At 45.0% G+C, this 17934-nt stretch overlaps 1 protein-coding gene across 4 annotated transcripts in view; it reads left to right on the forward strand.

Annotated features, from left to right (window-relative positions):
• The window catches only part of LOC141106091 (uncharacterized), a 145585-nt gene that overhangs the window by 124478 nt on the left and 3173 nt on the right, over positions 1–17934 (forward strand). The gene's annotated exons all lie outside the window — the stretch shown is intronic.

Consider the following 17934-nt stretch of genomic DNA (forward strand, 5'->3'; position numbering starts at 1 on the left):
GCAGCCTCCAGATGCCCATTTGGGCAATTTTCTCAGGGAATTTGGCCCAAAACTCTCCGTGGAGTCTAGGGGCATGTACATTGGCTTCAGGTTCCCAGGAGCTCTCTGCGGGTGGGTACCCTTTTCATTTAATTAGGAATTGGGTTTGTCTCCCTCGCTTCCTGCAGTTCAGGATTGATTCTACCTCAAATTCTGTGTCCTCTCCAATAGTCACTGGTGGTGGTGGCTCCGTTCTCCCTGGAAATGGATCTGGAACAGTTGGTTTAAGCAAGGAGGTGTGAAAGACCAGATGGATCCTATATGAGTCAGGCGGAGACACTTCATACGCCACTGGGTTTATTTCCCATTTGATCTGAAAGGGGCCAATATACCTTGGCCCTAGCTTCTGCAAAGGGCAGGCCAATTTCAGGTTGGCAGTAGACAGCCACACTTTGTCCCCTACCTTGAAGGCAGGATTCTCCCTCCATTTCCGATCAAAGTGTTTTTTGTAATCCACTTGGGCTTTCTGTAAGGACTCCCGGAGGACCTGATAATTGTTTTGTATGAAACCCAGTCTGTCCTGCAAGGCGGGTACACTAGTTTCAGGCATAGTTTCAGGCAGGGTGGAATCCATAATTGGCCCAGAATGGGGACTGGTTCGTAGCTGAATGGACAGAGTTATTATAGGCAAATCCTGCCAGTGGGAGCAGGGATGCCCAGTTGTCTTGGGAAAAAAGCTGAAAAGCAGTGATGGTATTGCTCCAGGGTTTGGTTTGTACGTTCTGTTTGCTCATTACTCTGGGAATGATAAACAGATGATAGGCAGAGTTCCACTTCCTAGGCTTTACGAAGGGCTTTCCAAAACCTGGAGGTAAATTGCACCCTCCGGTCTGAAACGATGTTCTTTGGGGAGTCTGTGGTCTGATCTCCTTGATAAAAGTATGAGTGGTTTCGCCGCAGAGGGAGTACCAATCATTGGTATGAAGTGGGCCATCTTGGATAGTCGGTCTACCACAACCAGGATGGTCGTGAAGCTTACAGAGAGAGGAAGGTCAACAATAATCCAGAGAGATCATCTCCCAGGGGCGATTAGGGATAGGCAAGGGTCTCAATAACCCCCAGTATAGTCAGTGTTTATCTGGCGCTCCAGATGGAGTAATCCTTAGGGGTATAGTCTGTGGCTGTAATAGCTGGATGGTGATGTATCCATAGAAAGGGGTATTAAGGGTTAAAAAGGAAGGCAGCCATCCTTCAGAGTGTGTCCAGAACTCTGCAAGACATGTAAGGAGAAAACAGGGAGGGGGAGGCGCTGACCTGAGTGTAGCATTGAAATGATGACTTTAATAGGATAAGATTAAAAACTTACAAGATGATAGAAGATGCATGCTTGTCAAAGTAAAGTGCAGTCCTGGCATTCCACATGGCTCTGTGGCTACACTCAGGTCGGCGCCTCCCCCTCCCTGTTTTTTCCTCAATAACCCCCAGGCTTTGGCTTTGTCACCTTTGCTACGTAGACATGTCGTGCGTGACTTGACGTAGGATCTGCAGTCCTGACTGAGGTTAGGCCACCAAAAGGACCAATGAATGAGCTCGTTAGTCCTACGGGCCCCAAAGTTCCCTGCAAGTTGGTGGTCATGGAATGTCCTGAGAACCTGAGACCTTGCTTCTTGAGGTACGAAGATTTTCTCCTGGTGCCAAAGTAATCCTTCCAGCCTCCTTAGTGAATCATGTTCGGATTTGGGGAAAGATGCAGAAGCTTGTTCAATTGATGCCTTTAGGCTGGGTTGAATTAGCAAAACATTTTACGCAGATAAGATGGTGCTTGGAGGCGCACATTCAGTAGATTCAGGGAACATCCTGGACAGGGTATTGGCTTTCCCATTTTTGGAACCCAGGTCGTATGTCAGGTGGAAATTAAGTCTAGAACAGAATATGGCCCATCTGGCTTGTCGAGGTCTTAGGCATTTTGCAGATCTTAGATATTTCAGATTTTTGCGATCTGTGAAAATCATAATTGGGGTGTTAGCACCCTCCAGCAGGTACCTTCATTCTTCGAGGGTGACTTTAATTGCCAGGAGTTCTCTGTCACCCACATCGTAGTTTCTCTCGGCCTGATTCAGCTTCCTGGAGCAAAAGGCTACTGGATCAAGCAGGGCCTTTGGTGCCTGACAATGAGAGAGCACTGCTCCTGTAGCTACTTCGGATGCATCCACCTTGAGGACAAAGGGAAGAGTTGGGTCTGAGTGTTGCAACACGGGAGCAAAGGTGAAGAGGGCCTTCAGCTGTTCAAAGGCCGTTTGAGAATCCTGGTACCAGTAGAAGTGTGAGTGTAGGCGAGTGAGCTGGGTGATCAGGGCAATGATAGTCGAGAAATTTCAAATTAATTTCCTATAAAAGTTAGCGAAGCCCACAAACCTCTGGACCCCTTTCCTGTCAGAAGGTGCAGGCCATTCCAAGATTGCTGAGACCTTCTGAGGATCCATAGAGGTACCCTGCGTGGAGTCTCCACTGGAGAGATTGTTTCTCAAAACTCGTACTTCTCTGCTTTGGTGTATAAGCCATGGGTTCTTTAGGTCTAACACTTTTCTGGCGTGCTCTCGATGGAGTTCAAGTGAAGCTGAGAAAATTAGTATGGAGTATTAGAGGTTCCAGAGTACAGCTGGTGTGCTGGCGTAAAATCAGCAGACAGGTGGTGCTTGTTACGTGTTGCAGGATTCGGATAATGCTGCGACTGGAGCGTGGTCAGAAGGAAGCCTAGGTTGTGAGCCGGGTTGGTATCAGAGCAGACATGGTCAGGTGGATACCTGAGATCGAACACAGGAAGCAAACAGGAGACAGGTCAAGCAGAGGCGGCTCTAGACTTTGTGAGGCCTTAGGCAAAACGTAGACATGAGGCCCCACTGTATTATGAACTGTATTAAGAGGGTACAGTATAGGGGAGTGGACAGTACAGGGGGGTAGGTAAGTGGGCATAATAAAGATATATTTTCCTCAAGCAGAGCTGCACAGGGAAGCTGCTCTCACAGATCCTACCTATTCTGGTAGGCTGTCACAAAGAGAGAAATAAAGGGGGATGGGTGGAGAAAGAAGGAAAGAAGGAAAGAAGGAAAGATGGAAGGAAAGAAAGATGGAAGGAAAGAAAGATGGAAGGAAAGAAAGATGGAAGGAAAGAAAGATGGAAGGAAAGAAAGAGAAAGAAAGAAAGAGAAAGAAAAGAAAGATGGAAAGAAAGATGGAAAGGAAAGAAAGATGGAAAGAAAGAAAGAGACAAAAAGAATGGAAAGAAAGGAAGAAAGAAGGAAAGAAAGAAGAGATGGAAGGAAAGAAGGAAAGGAGAAAGAAAGATGGAAAGAAAGAGAAAGAAAGAGAGGGGGATGGAGGAAGAAGGAAGGGAAGAGAAAAAGAAAGAATGACAAAAATAATGGAAAGAATGGAAAGAAAGAAAGAAGGAAAGAAGGAAAGAAGTAAAGAAGGAAAGAAGGAAAGAAAGATGGAAAGGAAAGAAAGAAAGAGAAAGAAAGAAAGAAGGAAAGAAAGAGAGAAAGAAAGAAGGAAAGAAAGAGAGAAAGAAAGATGGAAGGAAAGAAAGAAAGAGAAAGAAAGATGGAAGGAAAGAAAGAAAGAGAAAGATGGAAAGGAAAGAAGGATGGAAGGAAAGAAAGAAAGAGAAAGAAAGATGGAAGGAAAGAAAGAAAGAGAAAGAAAGATGGAAGGAAAGAAAGAAAGAGAAAGATGGAAAGGAAAGAAGGATGGAAGGAAAGAAAGATGGAAAGAAAGAGAAAGAAAGAGAGGGGGATGGAGGAAGAAGGAAGGAAAGAGAAAAAGAAAGAATGGAAAGAAAGGAAAGAAAGAAAGGAAAGAAAGAAAGAAAGAAGAAAGAAAGAAAGAAAGAAAGAAAGAAAGAAAGAAAGAAAGAAAGAAAGAAAGAAAGAAAGAAAGAAAGAAAGAAAGAAAGAAAGAAAGAAAGAAAGAAAGAAAGAAAGAAAGAAAGAAAGAAAGAAAGGAAAAAAAGAAAGAAAGGAAAAAAAGAAAGAGGAGAAAGAAAGAGGAGAAAGAAAGAGGAGAAAGATGGAAGGAAAGAAAGATGGAAGGAAAGAAAGATGGAAAGAAAGAAAGAAAGATGGAAAGAAAGAGAAAGAAAGAAAGATGGAAGGAAAGAAAGAGAAAGAAACATGGAAAGGAAAGAAAGAGAAAGAAAGATGGAAAGGAAAGAAAGATGGAAAGGAAAGAAAAATGGAAAGAAAAATGGAAAGAAAGAAAGAGAAAGAAAGATGTAAGGAAAGAAAGAAAAATGGAAAGAAAGAAGGAAGGAAAGAAAGAGACAAAAAGAATGGAAAGAAAGGAAGAAAGAAGGAAAGAAAGAAGAGATGGAAGGAAAGAAGGAAAGGAGAAAGAAAGATGGAAAGAAAGAGAAAGAAAGAGAGGGGAATGGAGGAAGAAGGAAGGGAAGAGAAAAAAGAATGACAAAAATAATGGAAAGAATGGAAAGAAAGGAAAGAAAGGAAAGAAAGAAAGAAAGAAAGAAAGATGGAAGGAAAGAAAGATGGAAAGAAAGATGGAAAGAAAGATGGAAAGAAAGAAAGAAAGAACGATGGAAGGAAAGAAAGAAAGAGAAAGAAAGATGGAAAGAAAGAAAGAGAAAGATGGAAAGGAAAGAAAGAGAAAGAAAGATGGAAGGAAAGAAAGAAAGAGAAAGATGGAAAGGAAAGAAAGAGAAAGAAAGAGAAAGATGGAAAGGAAAGAAAGAGAAAGAAAGATGGAAGGAAATAAAGAAAGAGAAAGATGGAAAGGAAAGAAGGATGGAAGGAAAGAAAGATGGAAAGAAAGAGAAAGAAAGAGAGGGGGATGGAGGAAGAAGGAAGGAAAGAGAAAAAGAAAGAATGACAAAAAGAAAGGAAAGAAAGAAAGAGAAAGAAAGAAAGAAAGAAAGAAAGAAAGAAAGAAAGAAAGAAAGAAAGAAAGAAAGAAAGAAAGAAAGAAAGAAAGAAAGAAAGAAAGAAAGGAAAAAAAGAAAGAAAGGAAAAAAAGAAAGAAAGAAAGAAAGAAAGAAAGAAAGGAAAAAAAGAAAGAAAGGAAAAAAAGAAAGATGGAAGGAAAGAAAGATGGAAGGAAAGAAAGATGGAAGGAAAGAAAGATGGAAGGAAAGAAAGATGGAAAGAAAGAAAGAAAGATGGAAAGAAAGAGAAAGAAAGAAAGATGGAAGGAAAGAAAGAGAAAGAAAGAGAGGGGGATGGAGGAAGAAGGAAGGAAAGAGAAAAAGAAAGAATGACAAAAAGAAAGGAAAGAAAGAAAGAGAAAGAAAGAAAGAAAGAAGGAAAGAAAGAAAGAGGAGAAAGAAAGAGGAGAAAGAAAGAAAGATGGATGGAAGGAAGGAAGAAAGAAAGAGAAAAGATGGAATGAAAGAAAGAAGGTAAAAAAGAAAGAAAGAGAGGAGGATGGGGAAAGAATGAAGCAAAGAGAAAGAAAGAGACAAAAAGAATGGAAAGAAAGAAAGCGAGGGGGATGGAGGAAGAAGGGAAGGAAGAGCATCCCCTACATCAGTGTACTCACTGGGAGGCAGGAGGGACTGGATGGATGGATGGATGGATGGATGGATCAGACTCCCCTTTTCCTGGGCTTCAGCTTGAATCTTCCCGCCCACACATCCCCTTCTCTGAGGCAGAACAGAGAACACTGCCGAGGAGAGTGGGCGGGGCAGACACAGGAGGAGAGGGCGGGAGGAGGAGGAGCAGAAGCTCTCTCTCCTCTTCTGTCTGGCTGTGCGGGCAGAAGGGGGAGGGGGGAGATCTGTCAGAACAGGCTCTGCTGAGCGGCTCTCCCTGTCTGTGATCCGGAGATGTATGTGAGCTCCGATCACAGGTCTCACTTGCCGCCTGTTATCTCTCACTGTAGCAGAGCGAGGGGACTCAGAACGGAGATCTCTGCAGCTGAATGAGGTGGCTCTCTAACTAGGTAAACTAGCCAGCTGTGCGAGGCCCCTATGACGGCGAGGCCTGAGGCCACCGCCTATTTCGCCTAATTAGAGAGCCGCCTCTGAGGTCAAGGACAAGCCGGATCGGTAACAGGAGACACAGGAACAGGAGTATCATGGAGATAACACACTGGAGGAGCCGAAGATCAACCAGCAAATGCAGACACTAGCAGACTTCCTTATATAGGCCCATGTGACCTGCTGGTAGAGATGCTGGGTCCTAAAGTCCTTCTCCTACCAGAGATGCTGGGTCCTAAAGTCCTTCTCCTGTCATAGGTGCTGGTAGAGATCCTGGTAGAGATGGGTCCTAGAGCCCTTCTCCTGCTGTTGGTTTCTTGACAGCTGCACTCTTGCAGTTCCCCACCCCCACTTCCTGCACTGCATGGGACACGTGCTCATTTTATCTAGGGGCATAAGCATAAGCTATAATCATTAATGGCACTCTTATCTGCTCACTGACATCTCAGTATCTGGATACTCCCGTACAATGCAGGATTTTTGGTCTTGCATTGTGCTTAATGACACTGGAAAGCCTGCAACCAGTGGAGCAGAAAAAAGATGCAGTTTTGGGAAATTGGTCATACAGCCGGGTGGAAGCCTACAAGAGCATAGAAGAAGGCGTTTTACTACTGATTTTTGTTTTCCCACAAGACAAAATAACATAATAAAAGGCATTTAAGCGCAGGGGGGAAGGGGGGTGGTCAGATGACAAGGGTATTTTTTTTTTATACCTGCCTGGACCTGAGCTTTAAAAGTGTGGAAATAAACACCTATGCAAATAAATACCTATTTTATCTACAATATCCTGTGTTCATAGTTAGTCACCTATGAAAGTTTTAGTATTTTACATCCTTAAATTGCACTGATGCATAATCTAAGCATAACCCTTAATTACACACTAACTCTGAAAAAGACCTGTTTACTTAACTTATTCTCAGGTATGGAGACACCTTAAAGGGCAAGTAAAGTTCAAATCAAAATCCCCAGCCTCTACTTCCTATCCTACTCTAAACAAAATCCAAGCTAAATCCTAGTACACACTGCTAGTTTTTTTTTCGGACAACCCAGCGGGCTGAGTGAAAAAAAAACCTGACAGCTCAGGTCAGAACTGTACTGACAAGCTGATGTTAGTACAGCTATCTCCTCTGCTATTCTATTGTGTTCTGACAGGGGCACAGCTGGTGGGGGATGGTTAAGAGTGCTAATCGAGAGACGGTCGGCAGACCATTTTTGACCATGTCCCTTGGACAGGCTGCAGTACATGAGGGTCGAATGTCGGCTGGTTTCTGTTTTTTATTTAACTGGCTGATGCTGACTGACATTCAGCCCATGTGTACAGGGCTTAAGTGTCCACTTAAGACTATCAATCAGAATGATGGAGTATCCCACGCCTGTGCAGTACTATCAAATGCAATAAAGTGTTATACATGCTTGAAGATGGAGTTCATGTTTTGCATTGTTTGTTCATGTGTTTTGCTTTGTGTCTTTAAAGTCTCTTTGCGGTAAAGTTTCTTCTTTGGACTAACTGTTCTAACTGTGTGTGTAATAGTTAAACAAACTTCTGGGTGTTAACCCTCTCACCACATGAGATCCAGGCAGATGGATGTCTCCGTCACAGCAGTTCTCAGTCCGTATCGAGACACCACCACGCCGTCACACTGCTCCGTTCACAAACGACCAGGAGTCCTCGGTTATCTCCCCACGGGTCTCCGGAACAATCACTTCGGCTGCTCCAGCATGCTGTGATGTAATGGCAGGATCCTTGCAGCCGCTCCGCTCCTTTGCAAAGTAGGCCCGCAAACCTGTAGGACACACACACCCACAGGGTTCTGCTGACAGGACACGCGTCCCAGGAACAAGAGAGCTAAGATGGCCGCTCCTTACCCTTTTATATCCTCCCACAATGCAGTTCAGTTCTCACCTTGTCCAGGAGCATTGTGGGTGGGTCAGAGCTAAAGTTCCAAAGTAAACAATGAATCACTTCCATGTCATTTCACTTGATCATGAAACGTAAACCTATTGTACTTTCTCAATTGTCCACAAGATGGCACTAACACAACCTATGTACTGTATAATACACATAGAGCTAGAAACAAAGGTTGTCAGCGCTACATACTCCCCCTGCTTTAAATCTTTGGTCCCCAAAGATATGTAAGACCTTGTTCCTGCTACACATGTTAGCCTCTAACCGAGTGCACAGGACCGACAGAGGAGCCTCCCACCAATTCTCAGGTGTTGGAAAGCTACTCTGTGTACCCACAACTGTCACCTTAGTATCAGATACAGATGTGTCAAGGGGTGAAACAGGGCTCTCATTGTCCAGGTTGACTGAGGAGGAACTAGGCTCATCAGCATTCCTTTTGCTGGTAACTTTTGTTGTTTCAGAACATTCACCCAATGTATCGTATGTTAGTCTCTTGGGTGGGCGAATGTTCCTCTTTTCCCTTTGCTCTTTTGGTGTGTCCTCTATTTCTGGATGGACACTATTTTCTTCTACTTCAGTGGAAGATAAACGCTTCTCAGCTTTTTCAGACAATGGCACAAACTCAGACGCTTCTGGCCTGTGAGCCTCACTACTCTCTTCGGCTGTTGGTGATGAAACACTCGCTTCAGTTTCGGGTATGTTAGATGACCACAACCAACTAATGTCCATCTCTCTCTCCTCATTGTCTTCAGTTGTCAAAGCCCCAGACTGGGACCTAGTTACAGGTCGTTGTACATCCTCTGATGTAGATGATAACTCCTCCTCGGGGATTATCCTGACTGCATCAGTGAGAGGCAAAAGGTGATTCCGATGCCAAGTCTTAGTTGGTCCCGCACTTCCTTCTGGCCTGATTTCAAATACTGGGAGTCCTGGGATCTGTTTACCTTTCTCCTGGTTTACTGCTCCTTCACAAAGGGCTCTTACCCCATCGGTGGCAAGTTGAGTCCAATCCTCTTGTGAGCTCAGGGGGCTGTGGGGCCTTCTTGACAGCGCGTCTGCATCTCTGTTGCCCGCTCCCGGTCTGTATTTCAGGCTGAAGGAGAATGTTGAGAGAGCAGCCAACCACCTATGGCCTATAGCATCCAATTTTGCGGTGGTGAATAAGTATGTGAGGGGGTTGTTATCTGTTTTAACTACAAATTCGGCACCATACAGATAATCTCTCAGCTTGTCCACCACAACCCACTTCAAGGCCAGAAACTCAAGCTTATGAGTTGGGTAGTTCTTCTCAGCAGGAGACAAGCTTCGGCTCACATAAGCAACAGGCCTTAATTGTCCATTGTGATCCTGATAGAGCACTCCGCCCAGCCCATCTCGGCTGGCATCCACATGCAGTTCATAGGGCTTGGTAGGATCCGCATAAGCTAACACTGGAGCAGTTGTAAGACTCTTCTTCAATAGACTGAATTTCTCTTCACATTCTTGGGTCCACTGATCCATGATAGATTCCATTTTCTTCCGGGGCCCTTCTTTTTGTCTCCCAGGTTTCTCCGAATCCACATCGGCCTCTTCCTGATTCTTCAGTAGATCTGTAAGTGGGTGAGCTATCTTTGCGAACCCCTCCACAAACCTCCGGTAGTAGGAGCAGAATCCTAGGAATGACCTGAGCTCAGTCACATTCGTGGGCCTTGGCCAAGAGGTAACAGCTTCCAATTTCTCAGGGTCAGTTGCTATCCCTTCTTCAGACACAATGTGCCCCAGATAGTTCACTGAAGACTGGTAGAATTGACACTTCTCCATTGAAAGTTTCAAACCCTCTTCATGTAACCTCTTTAGAACTTTTTCCAGTCGCTCTTCATGCTCTTCAATAGTTCGGCCAAACACAATGATGTCATCTAAATATACTAAGACTTCAATCAAATTCATGTCGCCTACTGTCTTCTCCATGAGCCTCTGGAAAGTTGCTGGGGCCCCAGACAGACCTTGTGGCATCCGGTTGAATTCATAGAACCCCACGGGGGTGATGAAAGCAGTCTTCTCCTTATCCTCAGGACTCATGGGGATCTGATAATAGCCACTCTTCAGATCTAATACACTGAACCGCTTCGCCCCTGACAGGCTCTGTAGGGCATCTTCTATACGGGGGGTAGTGTATTGATCAGGAATGGTCCATCGGTTCAGAGTCCTGTAGTCGATACACAGCCGGAGTGACCCATTTTTCTTCCTCACCACCACTATCGGAGAGGCGTATGGACTCCTGGACTCTTTGATAATCCCAGTCCTCTTCAGCTCAGCCAGCTGTTCTCGGAGGTCTTCAAGATCTCCCAGCGTGATCCTCCTGACCCTTTCCCAGAAAGGTTTGTCTTCCTCCAACCGGATCTTGTGCTCTGCACTCTTGGCATACCCCACATCAAACTCGCTTTTAGAGAAAACTTCCATCCATCTCATGAGCTGGGCTTTGGCCCTCTCCATCCATGCAGGCGTAAGGGAGGTGTTTTTCGGGTAAAAATTCTCTATGGGAATCTCTTCTTCTGGCCCCTTTTTCACATCTCTTGGCGAAACCGGGGTTGCTTGATTCGCCTGCCCAAGTAGCATTCTTGCTGGTATCTTCACAGGCAAGGCTGTCGTGTTCCGAACACTGACTGAGACTCTCCCCCTACTTCTCTTAAGCGCCTTAGTAGATAACACTTTTGGGAGTATCTCCAGACCCACATCTTCTTCCCGAGTGTCCATCTCCAAGACAATGAAAGGACCAGGTTGTCTCCAACTCAACTTGACAGAGGCTCTCATGCATACCACTTCACCCGGTTGTAGCAGTTCTTCATTTCGGTCCAAACGCCAAACTTTTCCCACCCCTTCTGGTGGGGCCTTTTGTTTGTGTACTATGTTCTTGTACACTTGGGTTAGCATGGGATGCATCTTCACGGCTGGGGCACTTTCCTTCTGTACAAGCGGTATCAGGAGTCTTCTCACCAGATCAGTATTCGTTCCGATGATAAGGGAACGTTTATGAGCCCTAGGGGTCGGGGACACACAACCGCCAGGGTGTTGAAAGTCTCCGCCTTCCCAGCCACACTTGGGTCAAAGGTGAGTTTGATAGGGATATATCCCTCATAAGGAAAGTTCTGGGTACCTAGACCCCATATCTCCAATTCTTCCAACTTTTGCAGGGGCAGATGCTGGAGATGCTTCATGTAGAAATCTCTGTATAATAAGGTCACTTGAGCTCCAGTATCCAATAGTGCCTTAGCATAGATTCCTTCTACCTGGATTGGGATAATCGGAGAGGGTCCCACTAAGTTACGGGGAAATTCACCCTGGGTTTTCAGCTTTTTCTGCCTACTAGAACGTATCTTGACTCTTCGCTTCCACGGACGTTCACTCAACTTCATTCCTCCCTTTACTCTCAGAACTTTGGGAACTTGGGTTTCGTTGGAGTCGACGACCGTTAGTGTGCCCAGCTCCTTCACTGGGGCCCTTTGAAGTTTTCCGCCGGCTTTTGGTGTTGTACTGCTGCCCTTGGACTTGGGCACACGTTTCCGAAATGCCCAACTCCTCCACAGTTGAAACAAAGTCTAGATCTGCTTCTGAAGGTGGAATTTGATACTTTCTTCAATTTTTCTGTTCCTTCATTGGGCGGATTTGGGGGTCTCGTGGTCAGAAAAGCCATCATTTCCATCAACTGAGCTACCCGAGTCTTAAGAAGCTCAATCTGGGGATCATCCTCCATCACATTCACTGTTCGGACTCCAACAGTGTGCTTTGGTTCTTGAAGGTTCTCCTTCTTCCTTTCCAGAATAGCTTCTTCCTCCCGTACAAGCCGGATTAGATCCGGGTACTTTAATATACCTCCATCTTGGTGAGTCCTTAGCTGGAGGGTGATGGGGTCCAAAGGCTGGGCACCCCTTAAGACCTGTTTGGCTCGAATTTCATCCATCTTACAAGGATCTAGTCCCTTCTTTAGTAATATCTGATGAATGACCTTGTCCAGCCATCTCATATAGTCCGACAACTTCTCTCCAGCTTCCTGATAGGTGTGTTCCAATTGGTAAATTAGGTCGGAAACCTTTTCAGTGCGTCCAAACACATCTTGCAGGATATCTAAGTAATCTTGGGCTACACAGTCCTGCTTGCTGAGCTTTAGATTTCGAATGGCCTCGGAAGCAGGCCCTTTGAGACTTTCAGCAATCCGCTGTTTTTTTTGTGTTTCAGGGATGTCCCACTCATCCAGCACCTGTGTGGTCTGTTCCAACCATTCTTCAAAGGTGTCTTCTCCTTTAGGTACAGGCCGTTGACCCGAGAAAATGCCCAGTTTTCGGTACCCAGTCCCTGAATATGTTGGGTTCCCTTGTTGACATTGGGACACCAAATTTCCCAGGGTTGTGATGAGTTCTGGCGCAATTGCGGCTGGCGCTGAGTGTGATGGGGCCCCGATTCCTGTGGAACTCATTTGGGAGAAGGTGGCAGGATTCCCCCCTTCTTCCCTTGGGTGGGTCAGGTGGAATTTGGTCTTGTCAGCGAGTTCAACACTTGCACCCCTGAAATTTTCCGGAACTCCCTTCCGCCATTCCAATAATGCATAGGTGTAGAACGCCTCATGATCAGGCCTCACTGCAACCACTTTGGCTCTTTGTCCTGGGGATAGTGTTTTTACCACTTGGTTGATGTGTTCCTTCTCCCAGATATCTCCCCAGAGTTCCATGGCCACGCTCGCTTCTGAGCGGACGCCTTCCGCCTAACACCACTGTGCCACAGTGGGGGGATCCATTTTAGGGTTCTTAAGAGGGTGCTTGGCTTTAGAGCGACAGTGATCCCGGACGAGCCCCCACATGTAGCAATAACTCTCGGTGGAGCTGCTGGTTTAAGCGGGTCTGTTACCTTCACTCTGCTTCCCTCTTCTTAAATTGTTCAATCCCCTTGACACAAATGTAGTGCAGTGTTGTAATAATATGAGTATCAACTTTAACCCACAATATACACTTATAGTTATAGTTACCTCTACCTGGGTGCTGGTAGCTCCACCTGCAGGAGAAATGACAACACTGCACACAAACTTTAGTAATAACCAAAAATAACTTCTTTCTTTGAGTAAATAATATATTTATATAAAGAATTATTACATTGACTATACTATCACACCAATGTAGTGTAACAGTATAAGAAATGGTTATGACAATCAGTAACAAACACAAATATATCTATTTATATATGAATATACCCAGGAGCTCCCCCTGCTCTAGACCTTAAAGTCACTATCCTTTGTAGCTAAATGCAGGGCCCTGCAATGATAAGGTAGTCCTAACTTCTTCAGTCTTCGCTAGCTTTTATAATTGTAATCCACAAAGGGGTTCCTCCTGGGTGTTGTGCAGCGTAATGTATCACACTAAAACAAATTGTAATCCAAAAGGTTGACTAAGTGCTTTTATATGAAGAAATAAGCATCTAGCATCCGTTCTTGAATACTGAAGTCTATTCAGGTGTAAAGTTCTCCAACTTCACTTGTTCCGTGGGACTATCAGTCCCAGCAACGCTCTGTAACAGTTCTAACTGTGTGTGTAATAGTTAAACAAACTTCTGGGTGTTAACCCTCTCATCACACGAGATCCAGGCAGATGGATGTCTCTATCACAGCAGTTCTCAGTCCGTATCGAGACACCACCACGCCGTCACACTGCTCCATTCACAAATGACCAGGAGTCCTCGTTATCTCCCCACGGGTCTCTGGAACGATCACTTCGGCTGCTCCAGCACGCTGTGAGGTAATGGCAGGATCCTTGCAGCCGCTCCGCTCCTTCGCAAAGTAGGCCGCAACCCTGTAGGACACACACACCCACAGGGTTCTGCTGACAGGACACGCGTCCCAGGAACAAGAGAGCTAAGATGGCTGCTCCTTACCCTTTTATATCCTCCCACAATGCAGTTCAGTTCTCACCTTGTCCAGGAGCATTGTGGGTGGGTCAGAGCTAAAGTTCCGAAGTAAACAATGAATCACTTCCATGTCATTTCACTTGATCATGAAACGTAAACGCATTGTACTTTCTCACTTGTCCACAAGATGGCACTAACACAACCTATGTACTGTATAATACACATAGAGCTAGAAACAAAGGTTGTCAGTGCTACACATAGTTGCAAAGTCAGCGCTGGAACCATGCAAACTGTGAATTGTACTGCTCTCATTTGTTAAAGGAAGCTGAATGATGAGGAGGACCAATGTTTAGTGATGAGAGAACCAAGGAAAGTTCAAACTTGACATGCGCAGAACACTTAAAAAAAACTTGCACCTGGAACGTAGCGGGATTCCCCGGCTCCAGGCCTCAGACCTTCTTTCTCTCAATGCAAATATATCCGAGGAGGAAATTGCTCTTACCATTAAGTCCTTGCCCACCCGTAAATCCCCAGGCCCTGAAGGACTTCCCTATGAATACTACAAATCCTTTCTCCCTATTCTTTTGCCGCACATGTGTAAACTTTTTAATGCTTTCCTCCAACAAACACCTATACCCTCTAATATGCAGAGGTCCTTTCTCACATTAATCCCAAAACCCGGTAAAGACCCTGCCCTTTGTGCTAGTTATAGGCCAATTGCACTTCTAAATTCCGACCTAAAATTTTTTACAAAGCTCCTATCTATATGCCTGAATGCGATATTGCCATCCCTGATACATAAAGATCAGGTGGGCTTTGTCCCCCTCCGCCAAGCGGGGGATAACACGAGACGAGTCATCGATTTGATAGATGTGGCGAACAGGGAAGGCCAGGTGTCCCTGGTCTTGGGACTGGACGCAGAAAAGGCGTTTGATCACCTTGGCTGGCCTTTTCTGTTCGCCACCTTAAGATACATGGGCTTCAAAGGAGCCTTTCTGCGGGCCATTCAACATTTATACACTAACCCCACGTCCCAGGTTAAGACCCCTTTTGCTCTGTCCCCCACTTTCTCGATAGCGAATGGAACCCGTTAAGGATGCCCGCACTCTCCTTTATTGTTTGCATTGTGTGTTGAGCCCCTGGCGGCGTCCATCCGTGGAAACCCGAATATTTGGGGTGTTTCGGTCCGAGGGAGGGAGTTTAAATTAGCATTGTTTGTGGATGATGTCATTCTTACCCTCACTCAACCTAGGATATCACTACCCAATTTACATGCCGAACTGTGTACCTACAAATCCCTCTCCGGATACAAAATGAATGCAACCAAATCAGAAGCACTCCCAATTAATATCTCGGTTGCAGAAGTATAATATCTCCAGCAGTGCTTTCCCTATCACTGGAGGACCTCAGCCCTAAAATACTTAGGGGTCCAAATCACGACGTCCTATACATCTCTATTTCAAGCAACTTTCCCTCCCCTCTTCTGCCAAATAAGGGATCTCTTACAAAAATGGAAAACCCACCATATTTTACTTTTGGGCAGGGTGGCGTCTGTAAAGATGACCATTCTCCGCAAACTTTTGTACCTGTTCCAGACATTGCCCATTCCAGTCCCCTATGGAGAACTGCGGAAGCTTCAGGCGGAACTGGTGCGCTTTGTCTGGAACTACAAGAGACACAGGATAACCCGCTCAGTGCTAGTGGCATCTCAAACGGATGGGGGGTTGGCATTTCCTGACTTGAAGTATTGCCAAGCGTCTCAACTGAGGGCCATTACCTTCTGGTTCCCTCAAAGGGCATATAATGGATGGAAATTGAGAAGATATGGCTAGCCTCCATACACCTAAACAGCCTGCTCTGGAGCGCGAACGCGAGGGTGGACCCGGAGAGACTCCTGGGATCAATGACCTTACTTAGATCGCTCTGGCGTAGACTTTCTCAGGCCCATGGGCTCCGCTCAGAGAGATCACTCCTCACATCCTTTCTTTATAACCTGACCTGCCTGCCGGCCTTACACGCCAGATGTCTCTGCCTTGGGCGTCACTGAACCTTTTTCATATGGGCCACCTGGTGGACCCCAGGTCCCGTAGAATGCTATCGTTTACCCAATTACAGACAAATATGACTTACCTCACCAGGTGTTTTATGGGTATTTGCAGATACGTCACTATGCCCAGTCTATTGCCCCTGATCTCCAATTTTCGGTGCCATCCCCCTTCGAGAGCATAATTCTAGAAGGAATGGCACGCCGAGGCTTGATATCTACCGGCTGCTTAACTCCCACTCCATTACCACCCAAGGTAAGCATGCATATATGCTTCGCTGGGAAAAAGTTCTGGGGGAAGTAATTCCAGAGGTGACATGGAGGGTGATCTGGTCTCAGGCAGCAAAAAGCTCCTTCTGTACCCTTTATGAGGAGAACTCATACAAAATTCTCTATTTTTGTTACCTGACACCGGACGTGCTTCATGCTATATATCCCTCCTGCTCGGATAGGTGCTGGCGCTGCAGGGAGACCGGGGCACCCTCTACCACATATATTGGAGCTGCCCCAAGATTGTCCCTTTTTGGACAGAGACACAGCTCCTGCTATCCCGCCTTTTGGGAGTGCAGGTCCCCCTGACTCCAAAACTTTTTTTATTAGGGGTGTCTCCTCTACAGATTTCCAAACCCTCTAAAAAATTGCTAAGACATATTTTAACAGCTGCTCGATGCCTGGTTGCCCTCCACTGGAAAAGGCATTCTCCCCCCTCCCAGGAAGATCTGTACGTTAGAATAAAAGATGTAGAGCTTATGGAAAAGATGACAGCTAGACTACAAGATAGGCTAGAAATACACAATAGGGTCTGGGAGGAGTGGCAGCGCCATGAGGATCCACCTTGAGCCGAGGGGCGAGCCTCCATTCCTATCCCCCCTACCCTCCCTTCCTACCTTTCCCTTAGTCTTACCCCTCTCTGTACTTTCTAACCTGTTTTTTTTGTTTCTTCTTACTCTTGTCTCCTTGTTTTTCTCTGGCTATGTAATAGCCTGTAGCAGATGTAGTTTGGGAATTGACATTTTAAGCAGTAGGCCAGATATGACTACGCATTACGCACAGTACTATGTATGGACACAATGTGTGCATAGGCTAATCTGTTGCTCTTATTTTGACTTTTGTACATTACAGTGCACAGGATATGTTCATTTGCTGCTTGATAAACTTAATAAAATAAAAATGTTATTTGAAAAAAAACTTGCATACCCGAAACATAGTACCTGAAACTCTAATGAAGCCTAAATGCATCTTGTAATTGCACTTTTTTCAAGGCCAACTTTCAAACTTTTGGTAAAAACAAATGGCATGAGTAGCCAGGTACTGCCATGGGGGACACGTACCAATGCATAAATAAAAAAAGTGCTCAGTGGGTGTGTGAGGAATTCATAGTTGATCAGAAACCTATTTTTGATAATGTTTTAGTATTTTTATTTATTTAGGTAAGTCCACAGGATTTTCACCGACCAACAGTCAATTTAGGAGTTGAAATCAGCAATACCTGAGCTTAAACGGAATTTTAAAATTAGCACTTGTCCCACTTAATACTATAACGTAAACCTCTGAACCTGACACTAATTCTAATCTTAGTTGAGCTCTAGGTCACTCTAGATCCAAAACTCCAATGTATTTATGTAGGGAGGGTCATGGAACCTCTTTGTTAATAATCATCTTGCAGAGGGTCCCCATAACTTCTCAAAATGTTTTGGTCATGTTAATTTTTTTTTTTAATATACAAGCTTTCCAACTCGTACTTTACCATTGTTCCGAATAAGCTTAAACTCCTCAGATCCTTACTTACCTTTTTAGTTTCTTAGGTTGTTTTGCCATCTGGGCCCCAGGTCAGCATTGATATACTGTAGCTTCCTGTACTGCACTAAGATCTGAGCACTGGGAACAACTGATTCAAGATTAACATTTTACTATAGAGAACTTAAATTAGCAAGAAACAGCCACAAAGAATATTGATAACTTAGATATTTACTGTTATGTGATCATATAGGAAGTGAATTACTATTTTGCACAGCAAGTGATCCAAGCACAAGAGGGGTCAGAGATCTGAGGGGAAAGGATTAACTATGAGGTTCCTTTAACCACATAATAATCCACTGGACTATTCAGCTAGCAAGCAAAAATTGTGTAAGATTGTACACCTTAAAG

Source organism: Aquarana catesbeiana, linkage group LG08 (genome assembly GCF_042186555.1).
Source record: "Aquarana catesbeiana isolate 2022-GZ linkage group LG08, ASM4218655v1, whole genome shotgun sequence".
Lineage (NCBI taxonomy): Eukaryota > Metazoa > Chordata > Amphibia > Anura > Ranidae > Aquarana > Aquarana catesbeiana.